At 47.9% G+C, this 19,899-nt stretch overlaps 1 protein-coding gene across 6 annotated transcripts in view; it reads right to left on the reverse strand.

Moving 5' to 3' along the window:
* LOC140411055 (tyrosine-protein kinase Fyn) overlaps positions 1-19,899 on the reverse strand; it is a 431,995-nt gene that overhangs the window by 235,109 nt on the left and 176,987 nt on the right. Inside the window, exon 1 of one of the 6 annotated variants that reach the window (XM_072500047.1) lies at positions 524-544. The exons of the other annotated variants lie outside the window; for them this stretch is intronic. The gene's annotated coding sequence lies outside the window, so the exon portion shown is untranslated. Of the gene's footprint in view, positions 1-523; positions 545-19,899 lie in introns of those variants that run through there. 6 annotated transcript variants of the gene reach the window in all.

Below are 19,899 nucleotides of genomic sequence, written 5' to 3' on the forward strand. Positions count from 1 at the left end.
AATTAAGGGCAATTTAATGCAGGATCTCCTAAAAATTACATACTGGAGATAACATCATATCCTTTCAGAATGGAGAGGAGATTGGATTTAACCACAGACAAATCCAATGTAAAATACTTGCAAGTCCTGTAATACATCACATTTGAAGTGGTCTGGAGCAGTAAAGGGAAGTGGACTTGTGAATAAGAACAAAGTGCAAGATAGACAACATCAGTCTAATGGACTGTTTCAATCAATAAGTTTGTTTCTTGCATTAGTGAAAATTGGTCATAGGCTTCCAAATTAGACCTTGCTTTTATGGAAGATTTCTTTTACATACAAGCTAAAATTAGCGTTATCCATTTCCTCTGTCCCAACAGTTTAGGTTCCCCGCATTATGAATAGTTTCTCTGGCAATGGGTGGGGTTTGATTTATTTCGAGTCCGAGGCCCGAGTGTTCTCATGTTCCACAATTTACCATGCAGCAACTTTAATACAGAAACAAAAGATTCTCTGGGGCACAAGAGGCACTGCAGCAACTCACCAAGGCTCCTTCAGCAGCACCTTCCAAACCTGTGGCCTCTACCACCTAGAAGGACAAGGGCAGCAGGCACATGGGAACACCACTACCTGCAAGTTTCCCTCCTAGCCACGTGGCATCCTGTCTTGGAAATATATCGCCGTTCCTTCACTGCCGCTGGGTCAAAATCCTGGAACTCTCTCCCTAACAGCACCGTGGATGTACCTACACCACATGGGCTGCAGCGATTCAAGGCAGCAGCTCTCCACCACCTCCTTAAGGGAAATGAGAGACAGACAATAAATACTGGCCTAGTCAGCGATACCCACATCCCTCAAAATGATTTTTTTTTTTTAAAATACAGAGGCGGAATTTGACAGAACTGGACACCCAGTCAGAGGAGGAGATATTAGAATGGGTAACCAAAAGCTGGCTTTTAAGAACAGCACTGTAGCATTGTGGATAGCACAATTGCTTCACAGCTCCAGGGTTCAAGGTTCGATTCCGGCTTGGGTCACTGGCTGTGCGGAGTCTGCACGTCCTCCCCGTGTGTGCGTGGGTTTCCTCCGGGTGCTCCGGTTTCCTACCACAGTCCAAAGATGTGCAGGTTAGGTGGGTTGGCCATGCTAAATTGCCCTTAGTGTCCAAAATTGCCCTGAGTGTTGGGTGGGGTTACTGGGTCATGGGGATAAGGTGGAGGTGTTGATCTTGGGTGGGGTGCTCTTTCCAAGAGCCGGTGCAGACTCGATGGGCCGAATGGCCTCCTTCTGCACTGTAAATTCTATGCTATGATAATAGCTTGAAAATAGAGAAGAGGCTTGTAGTTAAGGTTAGAACAAAGAACAAAGAACAAAGAAATGTACAGCACAGGAACAGGCCCTTCGGCCCTCCAAGCCCGTGCCGACCATGCTGCCCAACTAAACTACAATCTTCTACACTTCCTGGGTCCGTATCCCTCTATTCCCATCCTATTCATGTATTTGTCAAGATGCCCCTTAAATGTCACTATCGTCCCTGCTTCCACCACCTCCTCCGGTAGCAAGTTCCAGGCACCCACTACCCTCTGCGTAAAAAACTTGCCTCGTACATCTACTCTAAACCTTGCCCCTCTCACCTTAAACCTATGCCCCCTAGTAATTGACCCCTCTACCCTGGGGAAAAGCCTCTGACTATCCACTCTGTCTATGCCCCTCATAATTTTGTATACCTCTATCAGGTCTCCTCTCAACCTCCTTCGTTCCAGTGAGAACAAACCGAATTTATTCAACCGCTCCTCATAGCTAATGCCCTCCATACCAGGCAACATTCAGGTAAATCTCTTCTGCACCCTCTCTAAAGCCTCCACATCCTTCTGGTAGTGTGGCGACCAGAATTGAACACTATACTCCAAGTGTGGCCTAACTAAGATTCTATACAGCTGCAACATGACTTGTCAATTCTTATACTCAATGCCCCGGCCAATGAAGGCAAGCATGCCGTATGCCTTCTTGACTACCTTCTCCACCTGTGTTGCCCCTTTCAATGACCTGTGGACCTGTACTCCTAGATCTCTTTGACTTTCAATACTCTCGAGGGTTCTACCATTCACTGTATATTCCCTACCTGCATTAGACCTTCCAAAATGCATTACCTCACATTTGTCCGGATTAAACTCCATCTGCCATCTCTCCGCCCAAGTCTCCAAACAATCTAAATCCTGCTGTATCCTCCGACAGTCCTCATCGCTATCCGCAATTCCACCAACCTTTGTGTCGTCTGCATACTTACTAATCAGACCAGTTACATTTTCCTCCAAATCATTCATATATACTACAAAGAGCAAAGGTCCCAGCACTGATCCCTGTGGAACACCACTGGTCACAGCCTTCCAATTAGAAAAGCATCCTTCCATTGCTACTCTCTGCCTTCTATGACCTAGCCAGTTCTGTATCCACCTTGCCAGCTCACCCCTGATCCCGTGTGACTTCACCTTTTGTACTAGTCTACCATGAGGGACCTTGTCAAAGGCCTTACTGAAGTCCATATAGACTACATCCACTGCCCTACCTGCATCAATCATCTTAGTGACCTCCTCGAAAAATTGGCTGGGAAATCCTGAAGCATGGGGCACAGTGGCTGACACTATGTGACAGTGGGGCAAAGGAGGGAAGTTTGCAAGAGACAAAAGTCAGAAAAAGTGGAGAATGTGGGGATGGGAAATGAAATGAAATGAAAATCGCTTATTGTCACAAGTAGGCTTCAAATGAAGTTACTGTGAAAAGCCCCTCAGGGAGGCTGGGTAGAGAGAGGCATAGAGATAGGAAAGGGACAAGGCCACAAAAGGACGTGGCTGTAAATCTGAAATTGGAAGCTCTGGGAAGCCAATGAACACAGGGGTGATAGATGGGCAGAGCACTGTGGAGGTAGTCAGCAAACCTCTGCTCATTACCCCATCAAACACTTCAACTGAAAGTCATGTTGTACAAGTCCATCGCCACCCTCTTTTTTTACAGCGCCTTAGGTCAGTAAATTGTTCCCTTCACTAAGTTTACCGAACAGATAGACTTCACTGTGGTAATCACTAGACCAAGGGATCTGGTATTCGCCATTCCGCCCCTCGAGACTCCGCCATTTAATAGGATTATGGCTGAATCGACATTCCTCACATCTACTTTCCTGCTTTTTCCCCATAACCCTGGATTCCCTTACTGATCAAGAATCTATCTACCTCAACCTTTAATATACACAAGGGCCTCTGCCCCCACAGCTCTGAAAGGAGTTCCAAAGACTCTCAATCCTCAGAGAAAGAAATTCCTCCACCTCTCGGTCTTAAATTGCCACCCCATTATTCTGAGAAGATGCCCTCTGGTCCTAGACTCTCCCACGAGGAGGAACATCCTCTCAGCATTTACCCTGTCGGCCCCTGAATAATCTTCTATGATTCAATAAGATCACTTCTCATTCTTCTAAATTCCAATGAGTAGAGTCCCAACCTGTTCAACCTTTGCTCAGCAGACAATCCCTCCACCCTAGGGATCGTCCTAGTGAACCGTCTCTGAACCCCCATGAAAGCTTTAGCTGCTCTTTCTGGGCTTTGGGTTCCAGGGGTGCTGATGTCTCAACCAAGCAACTATCTCGTGCAAATCTGGACATCATGGATTCACAGAAAGATTACCACAGGCCATTCAGCCCATCATGTCTATGCAAGTTGAGAAAGAGCTATCCAGCCTAATCCCAATTTTCCTGCTTTTCCGTAGCCCTGTGGTCCACGGCATCTCAAGCACAGAGCCAAGCATTGTTCTCCCCCAAACGTAAAGAGGGTTTCTGCCCTTTCAGATCCCCAACTTCTGCTGGTGCCATTTCCCCCTCAGCTCTTTCCGGCACAACATCGAGGGCCGAAGGGCCTGTTCTGTGCTGTTCTATGTTCTATCCACTCTAACTAGGCCTCTCATAATTTAACACCTTAATTAAATCTCCCCTCAGCTTCCTCACTTCACTAAAATAACCCCAACTTATCCAATCTATCCACTTGGCTGAAATTCACAATTTCTGGCAACCCATCCTCAAATCTTCAGTTCCCTCTCCAGCACGATCACATCCTTCCTGTAATGGGGTGATCTGAACTGTACACAGTTTCTAGTTGTGGAGTAATTTGCGTTTTACACAGTTCTGGCATAACCTCCTTGCGCTCCCCTGCTATGCCTTGGCCAGTAAAGGAAGTTATCCGTTATGCTTTCTTCATCACCTTATCTATCACGTATCACCAGGTGATTCCACTATATCGTGCATCACCAGCCTTTCCCAAACAACCACACACCCAGCAGGTATTGCTGCACAGTAAGGTGAAGCAGAGCCATGGCCGATTTTCCTTCATCTAACTCGGGGGCATTCAGGCCAATTGTTGCGCTCCTACCATTTTATTAGCACCTAGACAACCCTGGATGGGTAACAAAGGCAGTCAGTGCTATTTGCTATTGTTGGGCTCAGTGCTTCTCCCAACGTGAAGCTGCACTGATCCAGCAAGTGGGAGGATAACCGGTGGTGATTAGCAAGTGGTTTTCTTGGCCTTGTGTGACCTGAAGCCACACTCTTTCGTCAGATCTGGAGTCAATGTTGTGATGAATGCGGGAAATATTTATAATTATAATATACATATCTGAAATATATATAAATATATCTATATCGGAAATATATATGCATATCTATATCTGAAATATGAAATATATATATTTCATACATATTGCTGGTTTAGCACAGGGCTAAATAGCTGGCTTTTAAAGCAGACCAAGGCAGACCAGCAGCTCGGGTTCAATTCCCGTACCAGCCTCCTTGAACAGGCGCCGGAATGTGGCGACTAGGGGCTTGTCACAGTAACTTAATTTGAAGCCCACTTGTGACAATAAACGATTTTCATTTTCATTTTTTTTTCATTTCATTTATTAAGGATATAGATCTGTTGCAGTAATATCTTTTTAAATCCTGGTTTAATGGTTTGCCATACAGGCAGATCGGTCTGCAAAAGGTGCAAGTTTTCATTAAAATATTAATCATAATAATGATAATAATCTTTATTATTGTCACAAGTAGGCTCACATTAACACTGCAATGAAGTGACTGTGAAAATCCTCTCGTCGCCACATTCCGGCGCCTGTTCGGGTACACAGAGGGAGAATTCAGAATGTCTAATTCCCCTAACAAGCACGTCTTTCGGGACTTGTGGGAGGAAACCGGAACATCCGGAGGAAACCCACGCAGACACGGGGAGAACGTGCAGACTCCACACAGTGTCCCAAGTGGGAATTGAACCTAGCACCCTGGCGCTGTGAAGCAACAGTGCTAACCATTGTGCTACCACGCCACCCAGGTTATCAGGTCAACATTCATTCCAACCATGTAATTGTTTACCTATATAGGGCTAATGGGGTTTTGTTTATTGTAATGGCAAGCACGATGGCACAGTGGTTAGCACTGCTGCCCCACAGACCCAGGTTCGATTCCAATCTTGGGTGACTGTCAGTGTGGAGTTTGTTCTGCAATGTCTGCGTGTGTTTCCTCCAGGTGCTCAGGTCTGATCCCACAGTCTAAAGACGTGCTGTTAGGTGGATTGGCCATGCTAAATTGCCCTTAGTGTCCAAAGGTTCGGTAGGTTGTGGGGATGGGGGAGTGAGGTGCTTTTTCAGAGGGTCGGTGCAGGTTCGATAGGTCAAATGGCATCCTTCAGCATGGTAGGGATTCTATGTAAGGACCCTTCTTGCTGATTCCTCTATTTCCCATTTCTTTTACTTTGTGGTGATCATTTTGATCCGTGGATATTTAATGGACATATATCTTTAAGTCAAGCAAAGGAAGCAAGGAACTCAAAAGTTGCAGAACAGTACACTGTGCTATCGGAGTATAGCTTTTGAACAGCGGGACTCAGATCTTTTGGCACTCGAGAGATGGGAGGGATTCGGTTCAATTGGTTGGCTGGCTGGTGGCTAATGAGTTGGCCAAAGGCCATATTCTGCCCGGCGACAGGTAACGATTGGGTCCGACCCGAGGGGACGGTTTTCAGAGGACATAAGAAGGGAGACTCAGACCTTGGACGCTGAGTGGAGCAGCTATGAGTGTCTACCTCTCTCTCTCCCCAGAAATACAGCCTACTACTGATTTGTGAACCTTCTTGAGATCGGGGTGGATCTATAGTGAAAATCATTACAGGCTGAAAACAAAAACCTCGAACTGAAACCTTAGACTGAAGAAAGGTGTAGTGGAAAATAACTAACGAGGGGGTGGGGGGGGGGGGGGAATTAAATAATTCAGGGGACCCGAGTGGGATAAAGATGATGGGCTGTTCACGCCGGCGGGATATTCTGGTCGCACGCCGGCACACTGGTTTCCCGGCGATGACAGTTTCAGTCACCCGTTTATCCCGTTGACAACAGTGGGATCAGTTAATCCAGCTGGCGGGCCGCCTTTGCCACTGAAAAACACGCGGCAGGTTGGTCGGTAAATCCCACCTGATGTTATTAATGAGAGGAGCCAGGTCTGTAGACGGACTGATTTGGTAGGAAAAATAGCAAGGCAACGTATTATCTAAATGGAGAGAAATTTCAGAGGGGCAGAGGGATCTGGGCTTCCTTGTGCAGGAATCGCAGAAAACTAGCATGCAGGTATAGCAGGTGATTAGGAAGGCAAATGGGATTCTGGCCTTTTATAGCCAAAGGAACGGAGTGTAAAATTAAGGAAGGGTTGCTGCAACTAAACAAGGCATCGGTGAGACAACACCTGGAGTACGGTTTTGGTGCCCTTATTTGAGGAAGGATGTAGTTGTATTAGAGGCGGTGCAGAGGAGGTTCTCTAGATTGATTCCAGATAGGAGGGGTTTGTCTTATCAAGAGCGTTTGAGCAGTTTAGACTTATAAGGCGCGACTCTCCAAAATGGAGACTAAGTGTTCGCGCCGTCGCTTTTCACTACGGCGCGAACAGGATCCGGGCACGACCTATTCTGGCCCCCACAGGGGGCCAGCACGGCGCTGGAGAGGTTCACGCTGCTCCAGCGTCCTTACGCGGCGCCAAATGGGAACAGTTGGGGCAGCCCAATCCTGCGGCTGCGCGGGGAACTTCTTACGCGCGACGGCCCCTCACCAACATGGCGCCGGTGTTCTGGGGCCGTCCGCGGATGGAGGTAGGCCCGGGGGCGGGGGAAGAGGCTGGCCCGCCGATCGGTGGGCCCTGATCACGGGCCAGACCCCATTGGAGGCCCCCCCCCCCTCCCCCCCTCTCCCCCCCTCCTCCCACAGGCCACCCCCCCAGCGTTCCCGCGGAGTTCCCGCCGGCAGCGACCAGGGGTGGACGGCGCCGGCGGGAACCTGTCGTGTTGTAGCGGCCGCTCGGCCCATCCGGGCCGGAGAATAGCGGGGGCCTGTGTGAAGCGCCTCGATTGCCCTCTCGGCGGATTATATATTGAGGTATATAAGATGATAAAGGGCATTGACAGAGTAGATGTACAGTGGATGCTTCCTCTTGTGGAGCAATCTAGAACGAGAGGTCATGGTCTCAGAATAAGGATTAACAGATTTAAAACAGAGATGAGGAAAAATTACTTCTCTTAAAAGGTCGTGAGTCTGTGGAATTCACTACCCCAGAATGCAGTAGATAACAGGAATAAATTTGAGGAGTTAGACAGATGTTTAATTAGTAATGGGTTGAAGGGTTATGGAGAATGGGCAGGAAACCGGAATGGAGGCCGCGGGGAGGTCAGCCATGATGGTATTGAATGGCAGAGGGGGCTCGAGGAGCTGAATTGCCCACTCCTGCTGCTAGTTCTGGTGTTCTTAATAGAGAAGATACTTATTGGTTGGTGAAATCACTCCTGGAGGAAAGTATCCTTTCCTCAGTTTTAAAGATAAAAAAATATAGTGTTTGGGGTACTTGTCGAGTATCCTAATAAATATTGGGGTCTGGTCCGAAAAGACATATGCACGCAAACAATCCTGCTGGTGAGTCGTGAAGGTGACATACCAAGGAATGGTGATGGAAGGGTTTGGAATATTAGCTGATATTAGGACATCAGACTGCTGCTTATCCACTCTGACAGCCCTCCATCAGTCCGAGTCATTGCTAAGGAGGACTTAGGAAAGTTTGATTAGCTGGGGGTGTCTAAATATTATCCCGATTGGACATCTGGGTCATTGATCAGGTCCGTCCAAGATTCCTCTTACTTGTAGCAGTTGTTTTACAATTCAGTGCCCTGGGATTGGAGTCACCTACAGACCATCTCAGTGGGGCAAAGGCCCTTTAATTGATGGACTTTAATGAATCACTTGGCTTTTAATCTCTTGAATTTTGTAAGATTAAAGGGTGCTCTTATTTATGATGATGAAGAGCTTCCATTGGACAAAGATATTAAGAGGTACAGAAGAATGTTAGATAACTGCAGGTCAGCTACAATCTAACTGGATGACGTAACAGACTCAAAGGAGGCTCAATGGGCCACTCATCTTTCTATGTTGCGTAACAGCCCTGAGGACCATTTCTTCCCACTCACGACCAGGCCACACTGACCTCTATTGCACAGCTGCTCAGGGTGCCATATGCACTCAGCTACAGTACCTGCATTTATGGGAAAAGCATTATACCCATGGATAGTTCACAAGTGTGATTATAATATTGCCAGAGAGGCCAATTCATCATTGAAGAGATCTCTTGCATTTTATAGTCAACAATTTCTCCTGACAGACCAACTATTGCAAGAGCTGGTTATGCAGATTTGTTTTTTAAAAAAAATTAAACCAACAATCATTCTCATGTGGTGAGGGATGCCGGTGGAAAATATTCCCAACTTCATACAGTCACCAGCAACATATACCGTTCCCTGGTCAACATGGCAGGAGTGAAGCGACATCTTACTGGGATAATGCAGTTGTTGTGTATTTTGATTTTCTAAAAGAACAAGGCTCTTTTACACAATAAGTTCCAAAATTTACAGCTGAAATCAAAGTAGGGTAAATAAGAAAGAAAATGCAATGGGATTGGGAGAAGATCGAACATATTCGGGTAACTGGCCGGTGGGTGGCAGGTGCAGTTCAATGAGTAAGGTTGTAAAATAATTTCCTTTATCATTAACCCATCCCAGAGGATAAGTGTTGACTTGAACAGTGCACAATACTTTCTAATTAGCAAAGAGGCAATAAGTTCTAGTAGAATGATAAAAGTGGGGAGTACAATGTCCACCTGCAGCAAAGGAATATCTGTACCTGGTCAACACTTGTTGAGTTTTTAAACATTCAACTTTCCAAAAGTAAAATGTGGAGTTTTGAGTGAGCCTGGGCGGAATTCTCCCAAGCCCCCGCCAGCATGTTTGATGACGGGCATGGGGGGGGGGGGGGATGTGTTTTGTTTTGAATTTTTCCAATTAAAGGGGCATTTTAGAATCCCCAACCGATCCTGCACATCTTTGGGTTGTGGGACCCACGCAGACATGAGGAGAATGTGCAAACTCCACTCGGCGACCTGAGGCAGCAGTGCTAACCACTGCGTCACCGTGCCACCCACTTGGGGGAGGGGGGGGGGGTTTAATATGGCAGGGAGCCCAGAAATTGGTTTCTGGGATCTTCTGCTGTTGCCTGTCAGAGGACAGCGTGAGCCTCATTTGCTTCCTGTTGGCGGGATGCAGCTGAAGCCCCCCCCCCCCCCCCCGCCCCCGCTAGATTCTCCGTGATGCCGGCTGGAAAACCCACCAGCGTGAAGCACCTTCAGAACAATGTGGTGAGCAGATGTCGGGACTCATCTGAACAAGGCTTCCTTCGGAGTTCTGGATGGAGGCTGGCCCGACCCTGCAGCGCCTCAACAGTGGGTGGGAGGAGCATCTGCAGGTGGATCATCCAGGCCTGTCTCACCACTGAATATGGCTGGAAACCCTCGAGTGCATAATTAACGAGGTTGGGGCTGGAAGATTTGGCGTGTTCTCCCGCCAACCGCCACAGCGGGAAGCATTCCATATTCTCGCCCTACCACTTAGTCTCAAAATGGGAGAATTCCACCCCCTTGACTTGCCCGTAGCTTTACCTCTCCAAATCAAAATGCAAACCACCCACTGTGCTTTTTTTTGTATCAGAGATCCACCCCTCATTCTCTTTCTCTTGACATAAAATTTGCACGAGTGGAAAAAAACCCAATTAGGATTCCAAAACTTGGCGTTCTGAATGTAACAGTATATAAATGAGAAAACCCATCATTCAGTTAGAATGGGGATTTCACTTAATAATAATAACCTTTTATTGTCACAAGTATGAAGTTACTGTGTAAAGTCCCTAGTCACCATATTCCGGCGCCTGTTTGGGTAAGCTGGTACGGGGATTGAACCCGCGCTGCTGGTTTTGTTCTGCATCACAAACCAGTTGTCTAGCCCTCGGAGCTAAACCAGCCCTTGTAAGCAGCAGATTAACTAAAGGACGATTATTGATTGACCAGAACTGAATCTATTTTAAATGAGAAATTACAATATGACCCAAATATTGATTGGTTCTGTGTTACATTTCGTAAGGATGGCCAGGGACTAAGGCATTTAGAACCTCATGTCCCCTGTAAACTCTGAGGCAGGATCCTACGCCACAAATGCACCAGGTGTCAGGCCATTCCAGAGTTAGTCAATATTGTATGATGTATGTAATCATTGAATCCCTGCAGTGCAGAAGGAGGCCATTCGGTCCATCTAGTCTTCACCGACCCTTTGAAAGAGCACCTTACCCATAAGACCATAAGGCATAGGAGCAGCATTAGACCATTTGGCCCATCAAGTCTGCTCCGCCATTGAGATGAAATGAAATGAAGGCTGATATTTTTCTCATCCCCATTCTCCTGTAAGACCATAAGAGACCATGCAGGAGCCGAATTGTCCACTCCCCTGTCCACCCTGCTCAATTCCTATAACCTAACCTGCACATCCCTGGACACAAAGGGACAATTTAGCATGGCCAATCCGCCTAACCTGCACATCTTTGGACTGTGGGAGGAAATCGGAGCATCCGGCCTTGAGTGACTGTCTGTATGGAGTTTGCACGTTCCCCCCGTGTCTGTGTAGGTTTCCTCCAAGCGCTCTGGTTTCCTCCCAAAAGTCCCAAAAGACGTGCTGTTAGGTGAATTGGACTTTCTGAATTCTCCCTCTGTGTACCCGAACAGGTGCCGGCATGTGGCGACTAGGGGCTTTTCACAGTAACTTTATTGCAGTGTTAACGTAAGCCTACTTGTGACAATAAAGATTATTATTAAGTTTATAACTGCCCTCCTGTAAATGTGTTGTAGTCCTCCTCAAGTATCAAGTATCAATCAAATCAAAATTAAGCATCAGGCCTCCCCAATTCAGAGTCATCCTCAAATTTAGAAATTGCCTTTGGGTTCCCATATTGTTCATATAAATCGTAAACAGCATCGGTCCCGGCGCTTATTGCTGTGAAACTGCATTTCCCACCGTGTACCACTCCGAACAACTTCCCTTTCCTCTCACACAATGTTTTCGGTCTTGAAGCCAAACAGCAATCCATTCTGCCGCTTGTCCTGGGCCTCCACATTCTCTGACCCTATTCATTAATCTATCACGGGCCATCTTATCAAAGGCCTCTGGAAAATCCAGATACATGAATTTACATCTACTGCATTACTCAGTAATGTAGAAGGTATTCTGGTACTGCTATAAATATTTCATTTCATAAAGCTCCATAAATATTCCATGCATAAAGCTCCAAAATTCCATCAATAATTATATTAGAGTGCACATACATACATGGAAAACAGAAGCAGGAGGCCATTCGGCCCTTCGAGCCTGCTCCGCCATTCATTATGATCATGGCAGATCATCAAATTCAATACCCTGATCCCACCTTCGCCCCACATCCCTTTATCCCCAAGGACTGCATCCAATTCCTTCTGGAATTTACACATCGTGGCCTCAACTACCTTTTGTGGGAGTTCCACAGAATAGAAACATGGTGCTTTTATATGTAGAATCATCTTTTGCTGGAAAGTCAAAATAAAATAAAACAAAGCTAATCAAAATAGCAGTAGTTTAATCAATTGCTCTCATAGAAAGAAGGCGAGCAGTGTCAAAGATCAACTTCTTCATCCGTACTGTATTCTAAACATTGTTGAAGGAGGCGAGGGGCAGGGATATAGAAAAATGTGAATAACTCTGCACTTTCTTTGTTGGCAGTCAATAGTCATTTCCTAGCCCAATTGTCACACACTATTGCTGGATTACTGGGGTAATAGCTGAGAAACCTATTGCTGCATAAGCGGTTTGCTAAGTGTATGAAGAAAGGCTGTCTGCCACAACTGCAGAACATAGGAACATAAGAACTAGGAGCAGGAGTAGGCCATCTGGCCCCTCGAGCCTGCTCCGCCATTCAATGAGATCATGGCTGATCTTTTGTGGACTCAGCTCCACTTTCCCGCCTGAACACCATAACCCTTAATCCCTTTATTCTTCAAAAAACTATCTATCTTTATCTTGAAAACATTTAATGAAGGAGCCTCAACTGCTTCACTGGGCAGGGAATTCCATAGATTCACAACCCTTTGGGTGAAGAAGTTCCTCCTAAACTCAGTCCTAAATCTACTTCCCCTTATTTTGAGGCTATGCCCCTTAGTTCTGTTTTCACCCACTAGTGGAAACAACCTGCCTGCATCTATCCTATCACGTCCTCCCCGTGTGTGCGTGGGTTTCCTCCGGGTGCTCCGGTTTACTCCCACAGTCCAAAGATGTGCAGGTTAGGTGGATTGGCCGTGATAAATTGCCCTTAGTGTCCAAAATTGCCCTTAGTGTTGGGTGGGGTTGCTGGGTTGTGGGGATAGGGTGGAGGTGTTGACCTTGGGTAGGGTGCTCTCTCCAGGAGCTGGTACGGACTCGATGGGCCGAATGGCCTCCTTCTGCACTGTAAATTCTATGATAATTCCTTTCATAATTTTATATGTTTCTATAAGATCCCACCGCATCCTTCTAAATTCCAATGAGTACAGTCCCAGTCTACTCAACCTCTCCTCGTAATCCAACCCCCTTCAGCTCTGGGATTAACCTAGTGAATCTCCTCTGCACACCCTCCAGTGCCAGTACGTCCTTTCTCAGGTAAGGAGACCAAAACTGAACACAATACAGATGGCACACTCCCTGCACATGCAGCCCCCGTGGCGTCCCATGAAGCTGCCTGCGCCAAAGGATGGCACTCATCTCCCAAAAGACAGAAAAGTACGCACAAAACTGCTCTTGTCCCTTCCTGCTGGCCGCTCCCTGCTCTTTCCTGCTCGTCACTCCCCACGGCGAGTAGGAAGTGGACAATGGGTGAATAATAACATAAGAACATAAGAACTATGAGCAGGAGTAGGCCATCTGGCCCCTCGAGCCTGCTCCGCCATTCAATGAGATCATGGCTGATCTTTTGTGGACTCAGTCCCACTTTCCGGCCCGAACACCATAACCCTTAATCCCTTTATTCGTCAAAAAACTATCTTTATCTTAAAAACATTTAACGAAGGAGCCTCTACTGCTTCACTGGGCAAGGAATTCCATAGATTCACAACCCTTTGGGTGAAGAAGTTCCTCCTAAACTCAGTCCTAAATCTACTTCCCCTTATTTTGAGGCTATGCCCCTTAGTTCTGCTTTCACCCGCCAGTGGAAACAACCTGCCCGCATCTATCCTATCTATTCCTTTCATAATTTTATATGTTTCTATAAAACTCCCCCCTGATCCTTCTAAATTCCAACGATGGGAGCAGTGGAAGGAACTGAGCATGTGCCAGTTGATGGTATGGGTGCCCCGTTCCTGTTCAGCGTCAGGTTTAGTGTGTTCAAGGCAAGTGCTAAAGATCCAAATATTGGTAACTGACTGGCTGGTACTTGTGCATTATAATGGAGGAATTGTATTGGTAGGGGAGAAAGCTCCATATTCTTGGACTTTCATTCTTTGTTTCTTGGATCTTGGGAAGAGGAATTTTGCTATAATTATACCAAGTCAACAGGCCGGAAACTCGGCAGATCAGGCAGCAGCTTTGGAAAAACAACCAGTTATTGTCCACACACGGCCATTCTTCAAGTATGCTGGGAAAACATCTTAGACCCGAATGTTAGTGACAAGTTTTAGTTTCAGATTTCTAGTATTGGTAATATTTTAATTTTGTAGTCAATGAGAAAACTTGGCTTCATTTCACAATAATACACTTTGCTGGCTTTTCCAGGACATTTTAAATTGATTTTGGATCTTTTACATCCGAAAAAATTAATGCCAAATGGTGCACCTACAGTAACACCGTCTGCAACTTAGAGGCACACAACATATATATGAATTTTCTTTATTGGTTAGCGGGATGTGGGTGTCACTGATAGGCCAGCATTTGTTGTCCATCCTTAATTGCCCTTGAGAAGGTGGTGATGAGCTCCCTTCTTGAACCGCTGCAGTCCATGTGGTGTAGGCATACCCACAGTGCTGTTAGTGAGGTGGGGGGGTTCCAGGATTTTGACCCAGCGACAGTGAAGGAAGGACGATATATTTCCAAACTGGGATGGTGTGTGGTTAGCGGGGGGGGGGGGGGGGGAAATGTCCAGGTGGCGGTGTTTCCATGTATCTGGGGTGGGATTCTCCCAGCCCTGGGCCGGGCCAGAGAATCCCACCGACGGGGCCACGCCATCCTGTCGCCGGTACACGAATCGGCACCATTGGCAACTGCGTGGTTGGCGCGGCACTGGTCGCGGGCCGCTCTACGCGGCCGGCCGATTCTCCGGCCCGGATGGGACGTGCAGCTGTAAGTATGCGCGCGTTGTCGCCGGCGCCATTGCGAATGTGCGGATCCCACGGCGCTCAGTTCGCGCCGGGACCGGCGCAAACCGCTCCAGTGCCGTGCTGGCCCCCTATAGGGGCCAGAATTACTCCTGGCAGCGGCCCGTTCACGCCATCGTAAAATGCGACGCCGTTTACGACGGAGTAGACACTCTGCCGCGGGATTGGAGAATCCCGCCCCTGTTGTCTTTGTCCTTCTGGGTGGTTTGGAAGGTGCTGTTAAAGGAGCTTTGGGGAGTTGCTGCAGTGCATCCTGTAGATGGTCCACACTGCCAACTTCTGCACTTCTCTGATTAAATTCAATCAAATAGTGTTCTGTGAAGTTTTGATGATTAAAATTGCATTAAAATGTCAGAGCAATGAGATATGGAAATGATTGGAGACCACGGACTATTTTAGATGTTAAATGTGTTGGGAAGGCACAACCACCTCTTTCCTGTTGACCTACAAATAAAACAAAAGGTTTGCAAAAAGCTGGAGCACCATAGCTGGGTCACGGAAGCAACTTACGATAACCCTTTGGCATATCATTAACTTGTCGCAGTTAAGCAAAGGAAAACCCCAAGGCAGCCTGCCAACACAGTGGGATAAGGATCAGTTTCCTTGCAAGTCTAGGTTCTAGAGAGAAGATGAAAGATCATGGGCGGGATTCTCCAACCCCCCGCCGGGCTAGAGAATCATCGGGGGGGGGGGGGGGGGGGGGGGGGGGGGGGGCGCGGCGTGAATCCCGCCCCCGCTGGCTGCCGAATTCTCCGGTGCCGGGGATTTGGCGGGGGTGGAAATCGTGCCGCGCCGGTCTCCGGCCGCCGATAGGCCAAGTGGCCGCCCGTTTTTGGCCGGTCCCGCCGGCGTAAATTAGAGTAGGTACCTACCGGCGGGACCTGGCTGCGCGGGCGGCCTCCGGGGTCCTCGGATGGGCGCAGGGGGATCTGGCCCCAAGGAGGTGCCCCCTCGATGGCCAGGACCTCGATCAGGGCTCACTGATCCGCGGGAGGGCCTGTGCCGTGGGGGCACTCTATTCATCCGCGTTGGCCGCTGTGGTCCTCCGCCATGGCCGACGCGGAGATGAACCCCCCCCTGCGCATGCTTTGGGATGATCCCAGCACACGCTGGCGCTCCCGCGCACGTGGCAACTCGTGGCGGCTGGCGGAGGCCCTTCGGTGCCAGTTGGCGTGGCGCCAAGACCTTTCCCCACCGGCCGGCGTGGCACAAACCACCCCGGCGCCGGCCTAGCCCCTGAAGGTGCGGAGGATTCCGCACCTTTGGGGCGGCCCGACGCCGGAGTGGCTCACGCCACTCCTCGGCGCCAGAGTTGCCCACCCCGCCGGTTCCCGCAGAATCCCACCCCAGATGGCTTCCAATAGCATCACAAAGTAGAAGACAAAGGAGTCAACAACTGCAGAATCAAGGTGCAAATCAGACAATAGAAAATAACACCAAACTGGTGCAGGCATCGTGTCAGACTCCTATGTATCGACTACAGCTCAGCCTTCAACACCATCATTCCTACGAAACTCATCTCCATACTCCTTGGCCTTGGCCTCGGCTCCTCCCTCTGTGACGGGATCCTGAACTTTCTAACCCACAGGCAACAACATCTCCTCCTCGATCATCCTCAATACCGGTGCCCCACAAGGCTGTGTCCTCAGCCCCCTACTATACTCCTTATACACCTATGACTGTGAGACCAAATTCCCCTCCAGCTAGATTTTCAAATCTAGTGGGTCGGATTTCAAATAATGACGAGACAGAGTACAGGAATGAGATAGAGCATCTGGTGAACTGGTGCAACGACAATAATCTCTCCCTCAATGTCAATAAAACGAAGGAGATTGTCATTGACTCAGGAAGCGTGGTGGAGAACATGCCCCTGTCTACATCAATGGGAATGAAGTAGAAAGGGTCGAGAGCTTCAGGTTTTTAGGTGTCCAGATTACCTACAACTTGTCGTGGTCCCTCCATGCCGACACTGTAGTTAAGAAAGCCCCCCAACGACTCTACTTTCTCAGAAGACTAAGGAAATTTGGCATGTCAGCTACGACCCTCACCAACTTCTACAGATGCGTCATAGAAAGCATTCTTTCTGGTTGTATCACAGCTTGGTATGGAGCCTGCTCTGCCCAAGACAGCAGGAAATACAAAAGGTTGTGAATGTAGCCCAGTCCATCACGCAAACCAGCCTCCCATCCATTGACTCTATCTATAATTCCCGATGCCTCAGAAAGGCAGCCAGCATAATTAAGGACCCTACGCACTCCGGACATATTGATTCTGTATACACCTCTCGCTGCCTCAGGAAGGCAGACAGCATTATCAGAAAGCCCTCCCACCCAGGCATTGCCTTCTTCCAGACCCTTTCATCAGGCAGAAGGTACAGAAATCTGAAGACACGCACATCCAAACAGCTTCTTCCCCACAGCTACTGGACTCCTCAACGACTCCCCCTCGGATTGATGTTCCCTGCAAGAACACTATTCACGACGCCCTATGCTGCTCTTGCTCATGTATTTGCTTTGTTTGGCCCCTTGTTCCATACTGTAACCAATCACTGTTTGACGATGTACCATTTGTCAATGTTCTCTGTTGATTAGTCTTTCTGTCTACTCTGTACGTACTGTGTACGTTCCTCAGCCGCAGAAAAATACATTTCACTGTACTTCGGTACATGTGACAATAAATCAAATCAAATCAAACACAGATTGGATTTAATGTTTCAGATCGAATCTTAGGGCGGGGGGGGGGGGGGGGGGGGAGGATTCCCTGGGGGAGCCCCCAGAAGATCCCATACAGAAACTACCCAGGAAATAATAATAATAATCTTTATTAGTGTCACAATTAGGCTTACATTAACTCTGCAATGAAGTTACTGTGAAAAGCCCCTAGTCGTCACATTCCGGTGCCTGTTCGTGTACACGGAGGGAAAATTCAGAAGGTCCAATTTACCAAACAGCACATCTTTCGGGACTTGTGGGAGGGAACCGGAGCACCCGGAGGAAACCCACGCAGGCACAGGGAGAACATGCAGTCTCTGCACAGACAGTGACCAAAGCTGGGAATCGAACCCGGGTCCCTGGCGCTGTGAAGCCACAGTGCTAACCACTGTGCTACCGTTCTGCCTTTACTGGACTCCTGATTCCAGATTACCCATCCCCGACCACCCCACAATCCCCGACCATAAACCTCCCACCCCACAGCTACCAGAACAAGATTTTTGCAAGATTGAAAGCATGGGCTGATGTCATACATTTTGTAAGTAAGGTTATAGAGAAAATAATGCATCTAAGATAGCAATATATTAAAGAGAGGAACTAAGTGACAGACTTTTCTTTATTAATTTTGAAAATATTAGAGATGAGATTAAAAAGCCCATTTAACTGACCATCCATTTGGAAAATTAACAGCCCCTTACCTTCCAAACAGTATGGGAGAGACAGTGAGATGCAAGGATGGTTGTGTTAAATGGCCAATGGCAGGAGAACAGAGAGAGACGGGGGTGTGGGGGAACAGACAGAGAGAGAGACAGACAGAGGCATCCATTTTTTTGGGTGCAAAAAAACCGTGAAAGGTTATGAATGCCCTAACCTGCAGGACATAACCAACAGTGGCATCAGATTAGTAAAAATAAAAGAAGTTTCCAAACAATAACAATAAGAAGTCTCACAACATCAGGTTAAAGTCCAACAGGTTTGTTTCGATATCACGAGCTTTCGGAGCGCTGCTCCTAGGAAGGAGCTAGTGATATCAAAACAGACCTGTTGGACTTTAACCTGGTGTTGTGAGACTTCTTACTGTGCTCACCCCAGCCCAACGCCGGCATCTCCACAAATAATGACAAGTCAACATTTCAGAAATCAAATTTAAACAGGGTCGCCAATGCTGGCCCAACGTTTTGAGTCTAGAAATAGGGAGTGGACGGTACACAGTGACTGCCAGAGATTCTTCTCATTTAGGGCTCTACAGTTCATCAAATGTATCGTTATATAAAGCGAGTATAACTCTCAATTCCAGTAAGACCACAATTCAGGTCAAACAGCTGCATCAGGCCCGTTGCACGCAATTCTTTTGCCAAAGAATGTCATATGATTCCCTCGGGTTTGTTCCAGACTCAATGGTCATGTGTGTGTCTGTGTATTTGGCCAGACACGTGGACGGTGGCTCCAGCACGCTCTCAGTTCAACTCCACCTCATACAGAGCACACAGTGGACAAGCTGATGCATTTGCTATTTGTGGTTCAACACACAAAAGCAGTGGATAACTTACAGCCTTCAGTCGAATAGGTTAACTCCTACATAAAGGCATGCTTAATCTGACATTAGCAACACCAATAGTGATGTACCGTCAATTACCACGTGACGAGAATGGTGAAACAATCGAGGCTTTATTGCACAAGATGTTGTGCTTCCTGCAGCTGGAACCAGAGTGGGAGCAGCGCAGGAGAGCACACACTTTTATACACCGCCTGCTGGGAGGAGCCAGCAGGCTGGGATTTACTGTGGTACCTGTAATACAGGGGTAGTACCGTAATACATGCAATGTGTTACCAGTGGTGTTTACCACAAGTAGACACCTCAACTTTCTCTCTTCCCCCCCCCCTCCCTCCCATTGCTGCAGTTTTGTGCTCATTTATTATAATCGCAATGTTTGGCAGTCACGTGAACTATAGTTAGAAGCAATGCACGAAACCCACAAATTAAAACACTAAATTCTGGGAAAGGTTCATCAGCTCAGATAGCATACGAGGAGATAGAAACTGATATCAGCCTGGAGAGGGCCAATCAGGTTGGGGAGGTTAAAGAGAGTTAAATAGGTGGAAGACATGACCAATCAGCCAGGTGCACACCCCCTCCCCGCAGCCCCCAAAAGAACAACCAAATCTCCCACCACTGAAAGATGGAAAGATGTGCCACTTCAATAACCTGCTGATAAATAAGCACCCCCCCGCCCCCCCCCCCCCCCCCCCCCCCCCCCGCCCCGCCCCCCAGCCCCCCACCCCCCCAGCCCCCCACCCCCCAGCTGCGCGAACCGGGACCAGATTTAAGAATGTACTGTTGCTGCAGAGAGCTCAGGAATCCGGACAGTGAAAGGAAGGTCGGTGCTGGCTTTCCAAGGAACT

Source organism: Scyliorhinus torazame, chromosome 4 (assembly GCF_047496885.1).
Source record: "Scyliorhinus torazame isolate Kashiwa2021f chromosome 4, sScyTor2.1, whole genome shotgun sequence".
In the NCBI taxonomy this organism is placed as follows: Eukaryota; Metazoa; Chordata; class Chondrichthyes; order Carcharhiniformes; family Scyliorhinidae; genus Scyliorhinus; species Scyliorhinus torazame.